Raw genomic sequence first — 20,728 nt, 5'->3', positions numbered from 1 at the left:
TCATGGAGTGTGATGCATGCTATGAAGTGGCATAACACATCGAACAGTGCTAAGGTGTGCTAGAGAGTGCCAATTCATGCTAAGGAGTGTTAGGGAGTACTAGGACAACACAAGGGAGCACTAGATCAAAATACATGGAAGTGAATGAATATGAGGTTGTGTCGACGAGTGCCAATGAGTGCTAACTGTCATGCCAAGGAGGGAGTGACAAGGTATGCTAAGCACAAGTAAGGAATGCTAGAGAATATCAGGGAATGTCAAGAAGTGCTAGAGTGTGCTAGGTAGTTCTAGGGCATGCTTACATGTTCCAAATAGTGCCAAGGCATGCTAGGTGCTAAGACATGATAGAATGTGCATGGTTCCAGAGTATGCCAATATGTGTCAAGGAGTTTCAAGGCAACAAAAGGAATAACCAAGCTAAAATGCAAGTAAATGAACACATAAGAGGGTTAATAAGTCGAGACTTTATCTTTCTTAAAAGGGGAATGCTAGACACACTAACAATATGTTCCAATACATGCGAAGTGCCAATGTGTGCCAAGTGCTAATCTTTGTCAATGCAATATTATGCCAAGGTGTTCCAGGGCATGCTAGGGACTACAGTACATGCCAACACATGATAATGGAGTGATATGCTATGCTAGGGCATGCCAACATGTGCTTGGGCATCCTACTCATGGCAATATGTTCTAGGTACAAATATGTTCCAAGACATTCGAGGCACCAAGGAATGTTAGTGTAATGTTGCAGAGCATGTTAAGGTGTTCCATGAGTGTTGAGGAGTGTTAGGTCTCTCTCATTAATAGAATTGAAATAGTTTTATTATGTATTAAATACTATAGTTCCTACACACACTAGTGGAACTTTATTTAAAGAAAATTTGCTAGATAATAAACCCAATAGAGATGAATCATGTGTTGACTCATAGGAAAACTATATTCCTATGACTTGAGGCGAATGATACACACTAATTACTTCTTAACAAATTGACTGACTATTATAACCACTATGACCTTGGACACATAATGAAAAATACTCCACAATAATTGTCTTAAATCGTTATCTTTTGACAAAAAGTATAGTCATAGGTACATAGCATCATCAAAAACTCATTGGAATGATAAATGATGACGAACATTATTTTACCGTCACCAAAAGTAACCAAAAAGAGCATTGGTGAGTGTCAATAAAATATTGTCACTAGAAGTGTCACCAAAAAGAGAATTAGTGATGGGCCTTTAATGACCCTCACCAAAAGTGTCACCAAAGAGAGAATTAGTGACAGGCCTTTAATGACCCTCATCAAAAGTGTCATTGAAAATGGCTTTGGTGAAAAACCTTAAAGGACCATTAGTATGTACACTTACACCAATGATTTTTTAAAGACCACCACCATATGTGACATTGGTGACAGACCTTAAAGGTTTGTCATAGGCATGAAGCATCATAAAAAACTCATTGGGGTTATCAATGATGGCGAACATTTATTTACCTTCACCAAAAGTAACCAAAAATATCATTTTTGACGGTCAATAAAATATCGTCAGTAGAAGTGTCACCAAATAGAGAATTAGTGATGGGCCTTTAACAACCCTCACCAAAAGTGTCACCAAAGAGAGAATCAGTGATGGGACGTTAACGAACCTCACAAAAAGTGTCATTGAAAATGACTTTGGTGACAAACCTTAAAGGATCATCACTATATACACTTACAACAATGCTTTTTTAAAGACCGTCACCATATGCAACATTAGTGAGGGACCTTGAAGGTCCATCACAGGCATGACCCTCACCAATGACCTTTTCTCTTGTAGTGATTAGAGACTTGATCATGATCAAGTGAAACATGGCTTCTTCAGCATGCATCTCTTGCAACATCAGCATTAGATGAGGTCTCTTTGGATTAAGAGGGTCACATTTCCATCCTTTAACATACCTGTGTTTTTCACTCTAATCAAGTCTACATCCACTTGCACCAATGAAAAACTTACAAAACATGTGAGTTTTCTTGTCTCTATGGAAAATATTCCCCCCATGTCTTTACTCCACACTCATTCTAATTCCCATTTTCCTTCTATAGTAATACAATACCAAGGAATTGATCTATTCACATCCCCAAACTCAGCATTTGATAAGAAGATAAGAAAAACCCTAATAGATTCGTGACCTTCATGTCCTAAATGGGATTTACACTAGTTGACCACCTCTATAAATTATTTGAGTTTATCTGCATTGTGACTCATATGGTACCTCTTAAGTGCTTGTTTCACACAAGCACTTGCACCATCATGTTCACCCTTTCCATGTCCTATTTGAAAAAATCTCCAAGTATGCTAAATTTTTGTCTCCTTGTGTAGCCAACCCAACCAATAAAAAATGTGTGTTGACTTGAACTCCCCTGCTCAACCATTTGACCATATCCAATAATTTTTGAACGATATGTCATTTTTTTAAATGATTCATAAATTAGGCCAAAGAAATGTTGCACAAAAGTGTATCATGTTTGCCATCATCCCTAATGTATAAGTGATACTCCTTAATCACATCACATGACTCATTACTATTATCCCTATCATCAATATTCAATCATGCATATATGTAAAAAGCTTGTACAACTATGGACACTTGGTCTGAGTGATAGTACTGACTTTGTATATGTAGATGAGGAGAAAATTGTAATTCTTGGAAATGTTTACCATTGATTAGATTGCGGATGGCTGGAATACATTGTGAGAATGCTTAAAATCAGAAACTTCACACTTGAACCTATGTGAGTGTTTTAAATATTTATAGATATGGTTCTGAAGCTTCCCCGTCAATTTTGAAAGAGGAATGTCATCCTCAACATAGTTGATCCTTCTAGGTGTCAGAGTTGAAGAAGGTAGGTGATTTACCATGAAATACTCATATCACTTCCATGTGACCATGACATATGATATCCCAGACTTATTGGGATCAATAGGAAAGTTCCTATGGAACAATTCCAAATCACCAAATTCAATGCATCTTATCCCACCTATACATCTTTTACTTATAAAACAACTCTTTTGGCTTCCTTTTGCACAATATTGATGAAATAAAATCACGTACTATAGCAGGAGGAGGGTCGCAATGCCAATTCTTTTTGAAAAAATCCCAAAACATGTCCTATTGAAGTTGTAATTCAACTGATATCAAGAACCACAAAGTCATAGATTTTACTAGGCCTAATAAACCATGCTTTCAATTTCTGAAACATCCGTATGGATATCTTGACATGGGGATTTCTTTCTTGAAATTCCTTCAATAGTGCAACTTTTTTCATTTCTACAATGTGATTAGAATTATTTACATTCCCACCATTGGATAGGTGATGTTGCATGGTATGCTTTCTATATGGAATAACATGATAATGGCTCTCCAAAAACTCTACCATAAGTCGTTAGATTCCTGTTGTAAGCATGTATCGCTAGGGTTTCCTAGTGATAAGATCGCAACAAGTATCTTCATCATTTCTAGTTACTCAAACCCTGAATTTAGTTTCTTGTGCAATATTTGTCATGAGATATGGATAAATTTTGACATTATTGACAACATTTGTTGTCTTGATGTAATTATTGCAACAATAGCAGTTGTAATTGCCTTGTGAGCAACTCAAAAATTATGTTTAATTGATTTTCCAAACATTTAGTGTGCCTTGGATATATTTTTTTTTACATTCACATGTGTCTTCCTCCTTTTAGAATCTTGGATATGCAAAATATTTGTGGCATGTTTTAGCTTCTTATGTTTGATAAACCATTTCAATATCTGAGCTTGTGCAAAAACTGAATGTTTCTCAAAATATTGTCCAATTAATTTATTGACATGGTCTCTAATAGTGTGATTAGTGATGGGCTCCCCAAGGTCCTCTTGTGTGCTTGCATCCAAAATTTCTGCAAATCTTCCACCCCTTTCCAAACCATTACAGCTTATTTCTATCCTATCAACTTGAGAGGGAACAACCTATTCTTCTGGTGTTAGATCAACTTGATAAGCCACATTTTATTCCTCTATTGGTTGACCAACTTGATAGGGAATATCATGTTCCTCGTTTGATTTATTAATTTACATCCCTGCATAGTGGAATATAAAATATAAAAGTGAGTGGATCAAAGAAATGATGTTTCGAGTAAGTAGACTCAACTACCAATGCTTGAGAGGGAATGTATGTGGTTATGTTTTTGTGAGTTGTAAGGGGAGAAAATACCCCTTCAATTGGAGGAAGCCTTTTAAGTCTTTAGGACCAGCATTTTGGGCCAAGGTCTGCAATGATGACTGTGAAATTTAGTCTAGGGAGATGTCAGGTAGATGCAGTTCATTTTCCCAAATTCCATACTCATGTTTATTTAAGATGTTAAGTAAAACATATGAAATAAATGCAATAAATATTTTATAAAAAAGTGTCAAGTAATTTGAAATTCACACAACCTTCCAATAGAAAAACAAAACATTCCTAGACACCTATGCGTCATGTCCACTCAATGCAAGTCACTAGAACCTTTCTAGAAGCCACCACCAGCAGGGGTCTCAAGCCTATTATATGGATGGTACTCACATACTCTATGGAGACTAAGGAGGGTACCAATGTCCAACAATCTACTCTACGTATTATTTCTTCCCACAACGGTCACCTATAGAATAAGATGATTTACCTAAGACTAGTCACTATGGTACCTTCGCTAGATGAGGGAGAAGTAATTTGACGTCAAATGGTATGTGATTGACTAAGAACCAAAGTGGTGGGTATCATGATGTCACTTCTCCTGGGAATTCGTTTCCTTCTAGTGATGAAGGGTCCTTTACGCTCCCTACTCATGGTTAAGACATAATAGGATTTCATATTCCAATTTATCATAATCAATGCCAATAATTAATAAACATTTCTTATTCTCTACAACATGTATTACAATTAGAGAATTCAATGAAAATATATCTAATATGCAATGAATTTGTTCTTGAAAAAATTATGGAGGTTGGTCATGAATTTGTTTTGTATATTTAAGAGGAATATTGAGAGCATAGTGTATTTCGTTTACATGTATTTTAAGCAAATCAATATGAATTGAAGTGAGAAAAAGAAAAATTCTAATACCAATAACTACCAAATTAGAAAGATCTTGATAAATATAACTACCAAATATAAATTATATAACTATGTTTACATTATTCTTCAATTCTCACATTGGGAATATTACCATTTATAAGATATTTTTTGTCCTCTCATCTTCATTTTTAGACTATATATTATTTTTTAAATTACTTCATCCTATAATATTTGTGTAACTCTAATCTAGGTAGATGCATTTATTGTTTGTCCAAGAGCCCATGGAGCAATTTGGTATTGTGGAAATATTGCTTTAGTATCAAAATCCTAACTTTAGATTCGATACAATAAATCAACTACAACTATTTGTGTAACATTCCATCTTTTTCTCCTCAAAGTTACATGCTTAACATGTGAATAATGTAAATTTCTGAAATGTTGCAGGCTTCACATGTTAACAATGAAAAGGTATGAAATAAAACCTCAAGTGAACTTAGTTTGTGTACCAATAAAATATGTGTAAGTTTGACTAGAACGAAAGTGATTAGGGTTTTTACACAAGTAAATATACCTATTTCGTTAGTAATATAATCCCACAAGTAATAACATATCTTCATGAGCTCCCCCCAAAACATGTTTAAGAAATGTAAAAAATTAAACATTTTGGCATAGGATTGAAGGGTGTGCAATAAAGGTGATTTATTATTCTAGATGACCCCATAATTTTACTAGTGAATTTAAACTTTGTTTAGTTTCACAAGAAGTCACATTTACCAAGTAAAGCATTTGACCTTTTTCAAAATTATCTCTTCTTCGCAACAATTTTTCATTTCTTAAAAGACTATATGAATCCTAAACTAAAAGTGATCCCTACAACAAGGATGGTATTATATTTTTGTTCATATTAAAATTGAATGGAAAAGAAAAGTGATTGCGAGAAGAGAAGGAAATAGAAAATTAAAAAAGAATAGGTGTTAGGAATAAAACTAGAAGAATTTAGAGTAAATAGAAACCTAAAGAATCCAAAGAGAGTGGCTCAAAAATGAGAAGAGGATTAATATAACAACTTGTTGATGAAAAATATATTGTATAATAATTCTCAAGGTTGTTGAGATGACGCCTAATAGAAATTAAAGTTTATTCTTATATAGGAAGTATAAATACATATTGTCGGAATTATTACGAACTTAATAATATGGAGAATATTTTAAATTTTAGAGAATGGAATATTCTTTAAAAATCAAGCTGGTGATACCAAATTGAAAGGCCAAGTTGATTTCATGAGAGAAATATATATATATATATATATATATATATATATATATATATATACATAAATACAAATTTAATTATAAAATAATTTGTGACTAAAAAAAATATACAACACATAAATACACACTCCATACAAGAAGGAACTTATTCAACTAGCTTTTAAGTATGTTAATATTTCAAAAACATTATTCAAGGTAAAATTAGTTGGAAAAATGTTTCTTCATTAGAAGGACCACATCATTTGGTGTTAACCACGTAACTAAAATTATAATAAAACAATAGTGAGAAAAACATTCTTAAAGGATGAGCTTATCATAAATATAGAGAATTTCACAATTCCAAGCAAAAAATGGAACAAGAATGGGATGAGAAGTACGAGGACACCATCGCAATTGTTGATAAGGAAACAAAAATAATTTTAGATATAGGTTTTAGTGGATTTAGGGAACGAGGAAGAAGCTTTGGTTTTATCAACAATGAATACATTGTTATCGTTTGTGGTGAAGAGGAGCAAGAGTGACTTGAGTGTTTTTTTTGGAGAATGTACATGGAAATTTTAGCACAACAATAAAGTAGGGAACAAGGAGTGGAAAGAGGATTTAGAAAACTATATGCTTCTATAAGGAACATTTTTTATGCACACAAAAAAGGACATCCAATGTTTTTTATGTTTTCAGTTATTTTCATCAAATATTGACAACTTTATAACCTCATTTCTACCTTTGAAGCATACTTTGCAATATATTTTATCATTACATGTTGAGAAACAGTGAGATGAAAATCAACATTATATTTCCACAATCTAATAATATTAACATTGTAAACATTTAGCATATCATAAATACATGCATGCTAATTTACTTCTTTTGCATTTATAATATATGAATATTATTGACTAATAATGGGCCTTATGTGGATCATTGTAGTGATATGCAATAATATAATCCTTTTTCTGGAAGCATGAATCTACACTATACTTTATATTTCTTTGAACAAAATTGAATAAATTCTCATAATTGTCACGAGGATTGTAAGAAGAAACTTGTGAGGTGTTCAAAGGTAGGGATCATCATTTAGGATTCAAGGAACCATTATGTTATGATGGTGGATGTCACAAATATTTAATTTGTTTTTATATGTTTATCAAAGAATGCCTTCTCAACATGAACATTGGAAGGAGTGATACTCTTGCTCCTTCTAAATCTTGACGCATTTTCTCTCTTTTAACTCCTACAACGATATTGGGCTTCAATCAGATCCATGTTTCTAGCTTTTGGAGCACCTATGTGACAACCCTTTTTGGTAATCCCTCTTGTAAATATTGCCATAAATTGTAATTCACGTAAATAATAGTGGAAATGTAACAATTGTCTTTGGTTAAATAACATCCTTAGTTTCTGTGGGTCACCCTCAACCATTACAATTCATAGGTGGTTCACAATTTTCATTAATTCAAGTGGTTTTTGATTTGTAATGAACCATTAATCACACCAACTGATTTTTCTTTAGTTTTTGTTGCATCTCAATTTTTATATACATGGTATCATTTTCACTTCTTATTTTATCTTGGTTATATTATTTCATTATCCACTTTTTTCTTTTCTTGAATCATATTTCCTAATGAATACAATGTGGAGCAGGTAATAAGAGAAGTGAGACCAAGAATTACCTATATCTACATGAATTTCTTGAATTGGATAATCATCTTGGTCTCTCAATCTTTGTCATATTTTCCTCATCCTTTTTCTGGATTTTTCTCACACTTCCTCTATGTTTGTAACTTGCTCTCATTTTTGAGATAAATTCTCTAATTTCCCATGTTTGTTGTCAATATTTGTGTAATTTCCACGATGTGTTATTTTTCCATAAACAAATGTTACATTGTGTATTTTTTTATTTATTTGATGGGGTGGAAATAGCAGCTTGATGAAGATTCTACGTTCATAATATTTCTAATAAATACCATGAATGTTTGGTTATTGGTTTGGCAAGGATATTTGGTTGCAAGGGCTCAATCGTGCTAGAGCTCGATTGAGCCGTTGTTTAACCATGTCAAGAGCTCTACCAAGGGTTTGTCAAACCCTCAATAAATCTATTTCAAATTTTCTCTTAAGAACTCGTATGATCTTATTAACTACTCCATTGAGCTATTAAAGGCCTAAAAAACATATTTTTAGCTCCCGTTTTGCATATTTATCTTCAACACCATCTCGTAGTTTGAGATACTTCATGGAATATTTGTCCTTAGGTGGAAGAGTTGATCATGTTGGATTTTTGAAGGAACCCTCTATTCAATGGAAAAAGAGTTTGAAATTTTCAAATTCATATGATATTTTTCATCGAACATATTTTAAACGTTATGCTTAAAATTTTGATGGACAATTTAAAAGGGACTAAATGAAAAATCAATAACATAAAATATACAAAATGAAAAATAAAATAAAAAGTACCACCATCTTCATTTATGAGTCCTCTTAAAAAGGGTACTCTTGGTTTTTAAATGTATTTAAATAGTAGAAAAAATTATGTGTTAACATGTGTTTGAAAACTGCAATCCAAATATTAATTTCAAAAAGTAATAATTATATAATTTTGATACACACACACACTTTTTAATATGTGCGAAAATTTGCAAGGACAAACATTTAATTTAACGGAATATTGACATATTAGATGACACTAAAATGTTTTATAAAAAATATCATTATGACAACACCATAATTCTCCACAAATTGCCTTTTTATTCCAAATAAAAATTAACAAAGCTTATATGAATTTTGAGGGCTTCAATTTGATAAAAGAGTAAAATTTTGAAATTTCATTGCCACATTGTGACCAAAAAGCGTAAACAATCTTCACATTTTCACCCCCTATCAAGGTGAAAATCATCAATCACCTTCACGCACCTAAAGAAAAGGACATTTCAGAAGTTTCTTAGGCATTGTAGGGTATTATAAGAGGTTTATGAAGGGTTTTAGTAAAATTTCCTCTCCTTCTTTTTTTCTTTCTCACCAAAGATGATAAGGTTTGTTGGAAAAATCCATCCCAAAAGGCATTTGAGAGCATAAAATAAACATTAATGTCAACACCTATTATTATAGGTCCTAATTGGACATTTCCCTTTCACATTCATGCAGATACATTAAATACCGCAATTGGAGTAGCTTTAGGTCAAATTGAGGGTAAACTTCCTTATGCAATCTACTTCATTAGTACGAATTTGTCAAAGGCTAGATTGAATTATAGTATAACTGGAAAAAAATCGTCATTATTGTACATTATTTGGAGAAGTTTAGACACTATATAACTAGTTACCAAGTCTTTGCACATACTGATCATGTAAAAATTAAATAATTGATGGTTAAACCAAATGTGAATGCTAGGGTAATTAAGTTCTTATTTCTCTTACAATATTTTGATTTAACCATTGTTGAAAAACTAGGAAAAGAAAATGTTGTTGCATATTTCTTGTCAAGATTAACCTTTTCTACAAATGAATGGTTGGTTGATGACTAACTTTCATATCAACACCTTTTTTCCATCTCATTTATTTCTCCATGGTTTGCTAACATTTCCTATTATCTAGTGACTTGTTGACTCCCTCCTAACTTGTCCTCAAGGGAGAAATTAATGACCATTAGACAACATGCCTCCTATGCATGGATTGGTAGAAACCTCTTCAATTTGGGACTTAATCAAGTTTTAAGAAGATGTGTAAGGGAGGTTGAGGTTTATGATATCCTCTCATATTGTCATGATGAACCTTCTGGAGGTCATTTTTCTACAATAAGTACAACCTACAATATCCTAGAAGTAATATACTTTTGGCCAACTCTTCATAAGGATGCCCAAAGATGCAATGTAAGATGTGACCACTGCTAGAGAATGGGGAAGCCTATAAGTAAGGATGAAATTCCCCTACAACCTCAAGTGTCTTTTGAATGAATTTATAAATGGTGCATGGACTTCGTTGGTTATATTAATCCCCCATATGGATAGAAAATATATATCATTGTATGCATTGATTACTTAACTGAATGGACTTAGGTAAAAGTAGTAAAGGTAGCCATGAAGAAAAAGGTAGTTGAGTTCTTAAAGGAGAACATTTTCTACAAGTTTTTATTTCTAAGAGATTTATTCACATATCAAGTCACCCTGTTTACTTCTGACACAATTTAGGGAATAAAGAAGTATCATCACATTTTCCATCGGAGGTTTTCTCCCTACTACCCCCAAGTAAATTGGCAAGTAAAGGTAACCAACAAGCCTTAAAGAACACTCTTACTAAAGTAATCAATGGTAGAAATAAAAACTAGGGAAAAAGGCTCCTAGAAGTCAATTGGGCCTACAATACCACTTATAAAACCACCACTAGTTTCAGTACATATGATATAGTTTATGGAAAGAAGGCTTTGTTACCCATTTATTTTAAATACAACACTTTGAGGATGGAATCTCACGTAGGTATGGATTGTACCAAGGAAACAAATAAGAGGGGACAACAACTAAATTCTCGAGATGAGTATAGAATGCAAGCCTTGTTGTATAGTGAGGTAGTCCAACTACAAAGGAAAATATGGCATGATAGACACATCATAACCAAATTCTTCTAAGAGGGTGATTGGGCTCTCTTGTATGATTATAGATTTATGGGCATTAAAGGTGATCTCATGACTAGAAGTTTGGGACCTTACCTGGAGGAAAACGGACATGAAAATGCTTATATTAGGATCAATGCCATAGATGAGGAGCAAGTCCCACTGTTATTAAATGGTTATATATTGAAAATTTACAAGAAGCCCATTTCTAGGGGTGAGTTTACAGCTTCAATAAGTAGGGAACTAAATTTGATTAGGAAAATTAATTCTCTCAATTCATCCAAGCCATGACCAACAAAAAAAAGAGAGAAAAAAAACTAATAATCTCGAGTGAAAACCTCCTTTGAGGCACTTGTGTCGAGCTAATTAGCTGAAAACCTCCATAGGGTAGTCATTTAGTTTGGGAAAAAAATAGAAAGAGAATAAATCTCTACGTGAAAACATCTTCTAAGGAAATTGAAGCAGGTTCTCTAGCTGTAAACCTCCATCAAGCAACCATTGAGCCCAAAAAAAAAAGAAAAAAGATAGAAAAAAAAATAAGAAAAAACATTAATCTCTCACATTTATTTTTGTATAGGAATAGTTTCATTTGAAACAAAATAAGAAAAAAAATAGGTCAACTAAAATGAACATACTGCACAAATATAAATAAAAAGGGGATAATGTGGCACGTGTTTCAAGTCATCACCACAGATTGAGTCAAGGATGGAACAACTTGTATCCTTATAACATTTTCCATTCCCTTACAAAATTTACAACCTCATCCATCTCATATTCCTCACTTTCAATAGGTTTTATGAAAAATTCATTAAATGTTATAGGAAAAGTCTAGAACAACTTCAAAAGAACATGTCTTTGAGAAAAGTCATAGATCCAAGTTGTTTTAATTATTTTGTCCAAAGGATAGCACCAAAATGGTCCTAATATTTACCCTTTCCATGTCCAAGCTCCATAAATGTGCTACTCTCACTTTGTGAGCCTTATTTAACCTTGTAACAGCCTATTTCCTTCACTTTTTCATCATATACAAACATAAAACCTTCCCCATCCACATTTTCTTCAACCTTCTAAATTATCAAGCCACTAGAATCAACCAAGAATAATTTTACTAGTGTTGAGAGATCTTTGTGCCTACGATATGAAACTGCATGGTCTTGTACCAAGATGCAAAGGCCCCACAAACCTATTTTTTCCATCATATAAGGTGCTCTTTGAGGGAACCATATTTTTCAAAAAACCACCATACCTCGACAAGCCACCTCCAATATTAATGAAAAAGTCCTAAGCAGTTACAAAATTCCCTAAAAATTGCTAGAGGATGAATTGTACACAACAAACAACACTAACACAGACTCTAAAGTGCTTGCAACCATGGGATTCATCGACACCAAGTTTCCAAAAGGTAAACACATCATATGGAGCCATGATCTCTCTTTGAATTCATCTTAAGAATAGTGAAAATTTCCTTTTTGTGTAAAAAATAGGGTTCAAATTATAACATCCATTGTGAAAATTCCATGTAAAAATATATAAATAGCACAGATGATGGGACACGTATTCCAAGCTGAATGTTGGGCAAGATATCCCAGGGGGTGTTCATTTTGTTTTTTATAGCTAAGGAAATTAGCAAAGGCAATAGCTAAGGGATTAAAAGGCATTTTTGGCACATTTATTTACGAAAATAATGGAAATTAGGAGAAAAACAAGGTGAAAGGTCACAGGTTTCATGTGAGGTGGAAAATGACGAAAATATTGGCCTCATTATTGAAAAGGCTTTTGAGGATCAGTTGGGAAGCTTCACTAGTGAGGACTTGGTCAGTTTAGATTTCGATCTCTCTTAGTATTATCTCTCTCTCTCATACTCTTGGATAATTAGAGTTTACTTGGAACACTCTTGGAGGGTGTGACATACTTGAAGTCTTGGAGCAAGAAGGCAAGTCAAGAGCATGAAAGTGTAAGAAGGCATCAGCATCAACATCTACATCATATTTTCTTCTAGGTACCAAGTTGCATGTATTATTTCTTCACTAGTTTAGACATGCATGGCATATGCATGTGGATTCTTGGTCGTGATCTGTCATGGGTATGGAGGTTGCCTAGATTAACAGTGGGTTGACTAGCCTTGCCATTTCTTGGACACCCATGGTGATTGTGGGTTTATTTTTATTGTTTTGTTTTAGTTGGTTCTCATGTTTCCTTAGCTTGGGTTGAGTTATTAGTTCCTAGAGCTTTGGTTGGAAAAATGCTCTGGATCCCTGTAATAAGTTGGGTTGAGTTACTAGTCCTGGAGCCTTGGTTGGACAAATGATCTAGAGCCCTTTGTGGGTTGAGTTACTAGTCCCGGAGCCTTGGTTGGTCAAACTCTCTAGAGCCCGGCAACAACTATCGGTTGAGTTACTAGTCCTAGAAGCCTTGGTTGGAACAAACACTCTGGAGCCCTGGATGGCTAGGATGGAGATCGATCTAGTGATGGCTTTGGTTATGTCTAATCGTGAGGTGGAATCACTATTTGATGGGTTAAGGTGGATGGCTTCTAGAAGCCATTGATGAGTATTGATTGATGTGTTCTATCAAATCCCACATTCATGCTTGGAATATGGCACGGGGTTGTATTGTTGAAGAGAGATTTGGCTCTGCAATTCTATGGTCAAGTGGAATGTGTTAGCCATATCTCTGGTTGGTTCATTGCATTCATTAATGAGAAATCTGTTCCCTTAATTTTCATGAGTAAAGGCATTGATGTATTTATGGATTTGATGGCTAATATGTTTATTGTATTTATGTTCCTATTATGCTAGTTATATGCACATTTTATGATAGCACTATGTATGGCTCCCAGCATGTTTTTACTTGTATGTGAACGGATGATGTGCCTATGACCTAATATATGATAATGTAGAAAATGGCATAAGGGAACAATGGTTCATAGTGATTCTTGGATAAGTATTAGATCCCTACACTTAACTCTGTTATTTACAACTGTAGATTACATGTCTATGATATGTTTGATGAAAATTCCTATCGTGGATAGTAGGGATCTAGTCATGGTCTTAAACAAGTATTTTATTTAGTACTTTAATTCCCATGTTACCTTACTGATTTGAAGAGATGGATCAGTTCTAGGTAGTGCCTTAGGCTCTGAGCCTGAACAAGTGGCTTAAATCTTAAGGTCGTTGGCACAACACTGACAATTTTGGCCCACAATCACTGGCAAGAAGGCCTATGAGAGAAACATTAGATTTATGATCACTCCTTTTCCCATAGCATGAGAGTGAATATGACCCAAGAGACCTAAAATAGTAGTGGGACCTAGTGACGAGTTGTCTAACTGTGTGACTTATCTTTTGAGGGTTTTGTTGATGATGTTGAATGTCTATGTGGTGTGTTTCCATTGGTTCCACTTCCTTAATGTGACTTTGGAGGTCAAATCATATCATACTGGAATCTCGTCACATGTTTACCACGGCTAGCCAATTTCTTGGGTAGATGTGGGAGGAGGGTGTTACAGAGTGGTCTCAAAGCATGGTTGCACTCTCCTTGGGCCTTGTGTTGATCATGTTTTCATGATTGGTTGCATATGTGTTCCTTATGCATGTATTCCATGTGCTTGTTAAATTTGTGTGGTGTTGATCACGGTTGTAGTGATGTCGCCATGTGAAGGTTGAAGGTGTTGCCATGGGGTATGTCTTTCTGTGTGTATGGTTGATTATGCAGTTGTTATTCATGTATGGTCTTGGTTATAGTTATGCATGAATAAGAGGTCAAATATGCCTTGTGACCTCATTGTATGCAGTTGAGATCATCATGATGGTATTGGTTGTTATGATGCTAATGTGTTGTCTAAAATAGAGAAGAAGATTCAGACTATCAAAGTGAGGTTGTAACATTAGACATTCGGGTAAGAGAAGACTGCCAAACAGGTATGGTATGTTGGCATGCATGTATTTACGTTAAGGATGTTTATATGCATTAATTTTATATAGATTATGTTTATGTACATGTCTTTTGATGTTATGGTTACATTCATGATAAATGTTAGTTGATCATTGTAGTTATATTCACATGTGTCAAATAGTCAAGGATGGTAGTAACTTGTGGTTGTGTATATTTCTATTTTGTTTTATGTTAGATAACTTAATGATCATGTTATATTTTTTTTATGGGTATGCTATATGTTAACTTGTTGTTGTTATATGATAGTTAGCTTGATGATTAGGATATGTCATTGATGAGTATGTTGTAGTTTAACTTGTTGTTGTTATACGACAATTAGCTTGATGATTCAGTTTTATGTTGTTCATGAGAATGATATATCGATTACTGTTGTTATGTGCTATTAGCTTGATGATTAAGGTTATTTCATTGACATATTGATGTTGTAATTTGGATTGGTAATATGCGTGATGGTTATGTTCATTGCACTAGATATCTTGATGTTATATGTATTGTGTTAACCTGGTTTGACCTATGCAAATGGTTATGGTTGTGATGTTCATGTATGAGCTGACATATTTGTGATATGGTGTCATACTAATCTATATTGATCATGCATATGTGATTGTTATGCATGAACGACAAATTCTTATGATATTATGATGTGAACATGTTAGTTAGTTACTGCTATGGATATCGTGATTTAGGTTTCAGTTGATATGTTGTGAAGTTGCATCATGCTAACCTAGATTGATTTTGCAGACAAGAGAACCTCCCATGATATACATTAAAGTATGATTTTTCCTATGCCATATATTTGGTGCTTGGTTGTTTGATTATGATGTCTATTTGGTGTTTGAGTGTTGGGTGCCTAGTTGATTTATTTAACATGGTATGTTTTCATGTTGGTTTAATGTTTGATGAATTACATAATATGAGTATGTGTTCCAATGATCTTGTTTTAAGATGGTTGTACTAATACATATGTGTTGACACAATTGATAGGTACTGGAGTTTAGTAGGTGATAGTTGTAGCATTATTTCTAATGACTATGAGTTGACTATGGATTATGGCATGTTTGTTAGTCTTGGTAAAGGTTGATTTCAAATTGATAGATAAGCTTGTCTTCATATTTGGAACATGTGGTTTAAATGTGTGAGAAGTTGCAGGAAACATGCTTGGTATTAGCATGACAAGGTAATAGTTGATGTGTTTACATAACTAACAGTTGGGTGATGTGAAAGTGCATAGAAAGCCTCGATTCCAACAAGGTAAAATGGTAAAATGAAGGAATTGGACAAGAATTCCTTGGGCTATGTTTCAAAGCCCTAATTCGAAATGAATGAGTGCCTCACATACAGGAAATCTTCTGAACCGTGATTTTGTTTGAAATTATGTGGATATGTGCTAGATTCATGAACATATACTTGACAGGTATATTAGCTAGCCTTTAGTTATAGGTGGATCTATCAAAGGATTGGAGTCCCTTGAGAGATGGCGTTGATGTGTTCAGTTGAAAGCAACATGCTTGGCACAACAAGATAAGGTAACTGATGTATTTTTATGTTTATTTATACACTAAAAATTATGTGTTTATGGAAATATGATGCAAGGGACTACATGACAAAGAGAGGTTTCCATGAAATCTTGAATAAGTCTCTGGTTGAGTTTCCCTAGGAACTATGGGGATTGAGTCATGGTGTCTATTATTAGTCTTGTTCCTTTGATATTTTGTGATTTTCATGCACTTGATTTTCATTTTTGTTATGTCTGGTGCATGTTCATGCCACTTTGCTTACAATGTCGTATTGCTATTGGTTTTCATGGTTTTCTTCTTGGTTGTTTATTGTATTACCTTTTATGTTTTGAGTATGGGGAATTGGTTGGCAAAGAGGAGAAGTTGATGGAGCTCAAGAAGATCTCTATGGTACCCGATAGGTAATGTAATACACAGATGAAGCTTGGTGCATGAGTAAGCGCAACATAAAGGTAAGACTATGATAGTCGGTTGGACTGGTTGGATCCATTGTGTTAAATGGACGATGACAAAATGGACATAGGAAATTTAATCAAGAAAAGGTAAAATAAATGGATTTTAGGTGTCAGATGCTTGGCTATGTTGGGAAGGACTCTTCTCAATGTTGTGCATGTTGTGCATGAATAAAGGAAGTTCTCTTAATGTAGACCTTATGTTATCTAGGAATTATGTTATGATCATGATTATGCTGATGTTTATATATGTATGCATGTATGTATGTATGTATGTTGTTGTATGACAGGATGATGATTTTTTAATGTTAATGATTATATATGTATGTATGTATGTTATCACTGTCTGAAAGGGTTGTCATGGATCATTCTCGTGGAGGAATGATTTCTTATGCAGGTGAATTGCATGAAGAGGTTCTTGGTCTATGATGAATCAAGTGGGAAGAGTAGTCATGACAAGCATATGAGGTCAGTATCATGTGAATATGAATTTATATTGTATGTTTGTATTATGCCTACGCTTACATTATGCACAGGTTATACCAAGGGATACATCAACGAAATGAAAGTAGTGTGTTTTGCGACATGCTAGGACAATCATGGATAAGACACTGGAAGAAAGGTTGCTTGGTAGAGGTAGTGTGGTTTCGCATGTGTGGTATTACTATTGTGCATATGTCATACATGCTATACAGGTTACATCTGTGATGATTGCGTGCATGCAGTATTGTGCATATGTAGTGTGTGTACATGTTTGATATATGATGTTGTGTACATATTTTACTATGTACGTGATGGATATGCAGTGTTGTATGCATATGGTGCTTTGTATTTGTTGGATATGTGGTCATGTGTACATATGATGCTATGTACATGTTAGATATGTAGTGCTATGTAAAAGTGGTGTTGCATGCATGTTGTACATGTGATTCTATGTAAATATGGTGTGGTGTGCATGATTGTACAAGTTATGTTGTGTGCATGTGGTGTTCTGTACATGTTGTACAAGTGGCGCTATGTGCAGATGGTGTTGTGTACATGCCCTACATATGGTATTGTGTACATGTGGCATCACATACATGTCGTGCGTGTGGTATTGTGTACATGTGGTATTGTGTACATGTTGTACAATGGTGCAGTGTACATAAGATGTTGTGTACACGTTGTGTAGGTGGTGTCGAATACATATGATGTTGTGCACATGTTGTGCAAGTAGTCTCGACACATGTCATACTGGTGTACGTCTGGGATTTAGTGCATGTCGTACATGTTGTGTTGCAGGCATGCAGTACTGTGTATTTGCATTGTGTAGTCATGATATCGTGACATATGCGTTGATTATGTTGCACTCTAGACACATATTTGTGTTATGTTGCACACTAGGTGTAGGTGTATGTATTTTGTTATGCATTGGATGTAGGTGTATGCATTGTATTGTATACACTGGGTGTAACTGTATGTGTTGTATGTTAGGTGTAAGTGCATGTATTGCATGGCTTTGTGCGTTATGTGTGGTCGTACGTGTGTGATGCACACTATGTATATTTGCACCTAGTTGAGGAGAAGGAACTAGGTGTTTGTTGGGTGTGGAAATAGATCTGGTGTGCGTACGAAATAAGAACAAGGGCGAAAGTAAGGATTGATTAAAGGATATGTATCGGTATATTATTTCAGTTTTATTATGCATTTGAATTATGATTCTAGTTTATGATGGTTACATATGATTTATGATTTTGATCGTTGTGTTTTGAGCTAACCTGATGTGATATGTTTATACATGTTGATTTTGTCAAATATGCTAGTTTGACTTATTGTGACAGGAAGCGAACAATATTGCAAATGTACCTTATTAATGAGATACCAATGAGGTATGATGTGAATTTATTTCAATTTATTTTAAATATAATGGAAGTGATGTGCTTGGTACATGAATGCATGAAATTCCTGTTTGGGTGATTGAAATGGACTACAAGAATTTGCAATAAAAAAAGGAATTGAAATGTGAAGTAGTATGCTAGAAAAGCATTTAGGAATAGGGCCATTGTGGGACACTGCTACCCAATAGTGTCCATTAATTTCCATGAGCATGTGATGACCGGTATGATGGATTTGAGGCAGGTATATGCCTTGGTTTTGTATCTTTCCATGCGAGGAAGCCTTGCCAAGGGATGGGCTACCCGGGATGGGGGTGCCGATGGAACTTGGAAGGTGAGTGAATACATGGAAGGGTTGATCGAATTGCCCAAGGGACTGTGTAGCAGAGAAGGGAAGGTCGAGGATAGATTTGTTTTGGTTATGAGAATTTCCAGATGGAATCTGATGCACGTTCGGAGTGTGCCCCAGAAAAATGAGCCAGTAATTGTTCACTGAGAGGACAAGTGGCACGGGATTGTAGCACTAGACATTGATGTACATTTGAATTTGATAGTGGATTCTGGACTTTGTGAGAAGGAGGTGAATCCTGGTATTACTTTGAGGGTGGAGGTGTGAGCCTCTAGATTCCCTTGTAGTAGATGCAGACATCATATCTTTTTATTTGTTGGTTAAGAAAATGTGGGTATTTTTATATGTGTATATGTGTATATGTGTGTATTATTGTAAATATTGTATCAAGATGGATTTATAAAGCTCCATAGACAGTGTGGTTATTTTCGGGTTGAAGCAAATGTGTATATGTATATGTGGTTATTGTAAATATCATAATGAGTTGAACTATAAAGCTCCAGTAAACGATATGCTTGTCATGATTCAGCATTGGTTATTGTAAATACTACAATGAGCTATGTTATAAATCTCCATGGGAAATATGTTTTGTTTTCAACAATCTTGTTGGTTATAGGTGTCATTGAGCACCGAGGATGGTGCTTCCCTTAGGGGGAGGGTTCTGTAATAGCCCCGATGAAAATTCCATGAAAAATATATATAATAACCACAAATGATGGGACATGTATTCCAAGTTGTATTTTCGGCAACACATGCTAGGGGGTGTTCATTTGGTTGTTTATGGCTAAGGAAATTGGCAAAGGTAATGGATAATGCATTAAAAGGCATTTTTGGCACATTTATTTATGAAAATAAGAGAAATTAGGAGAAAAAGGAGGTGAAAGGTCACAGGTTGCATGTGGGGAGCTGGTCAGTTTAACTTTGTAGCTCTCCCATTATTATCTCTCTCTTTCATACCCTTGGATACTTAGAGTTTTCTTGGATCACTCTTGGAGGATGTGACATACTTGGAGTCTTGGAGAAACAAGGAAAGAGAAGACTAGGAAAGTGCAAGAAGGCATCGACATTAGAAACTACATCATATTTTCTTGCAGGTACAAAGTTGCATGTATGATTTCTTCACTAGTCTGGACATGCATGACATATGCATGTGGATTCTTGGTCATGATATGTCATGGGAATTGTTATGGGTGGGAACACCCTAGGGTCTTCGGTTGAAAACCACAACAAATTGGAGGGCATACAACAACAAGAAATGCATAGACAAGTAATCTAAATGATTTAACTATTGAACTGGGAAGAAGTGCCTTACCCGAAGGTCCTATAATTGGATAGATCCCAGAGGGTTCAGACCCTCTCCTTCTTCCAATGCCTTTGAAACCTATAAATTATTCAAGAAAATCATATACAACAATAGTAACGGAAATCATATCCATGATATATACGTTAGATCATGTAAGAAAATGAACGATTACGTATTAATATAAGATTTATAAAGAACTCACAACATGGATCAATGCATAAACACGATAAATATCAGGAGCAGAACATAATTTCTTTATTGATGTAAGCTAAATGAAAGTTGGAAAACTACAACCTGAGTCTTCCTCTAGCTCCAAGCAGATTTGTCCTGTCCTGGCCTCAGCA

Source organism: Pinus tabuliformis, chromosome 1_2, assembly GCF_031772625.1.
Source record: "Pinus tabuliformis cultivar Carrire ecotype Pingquan chromosome 1_2, CPIR1, whole genome shotgun sequence".
NCBI lineage: Eukaryota > Viridiplantae > Streptophyta > Pinopsida > Pinales > Pinaceae > Pinus > Pinus tabuliformis.
The sequence above is the reverse complement of the archived record's forward strand: the minus strand, read 5'-3'. Positions refer to the sequence as shown.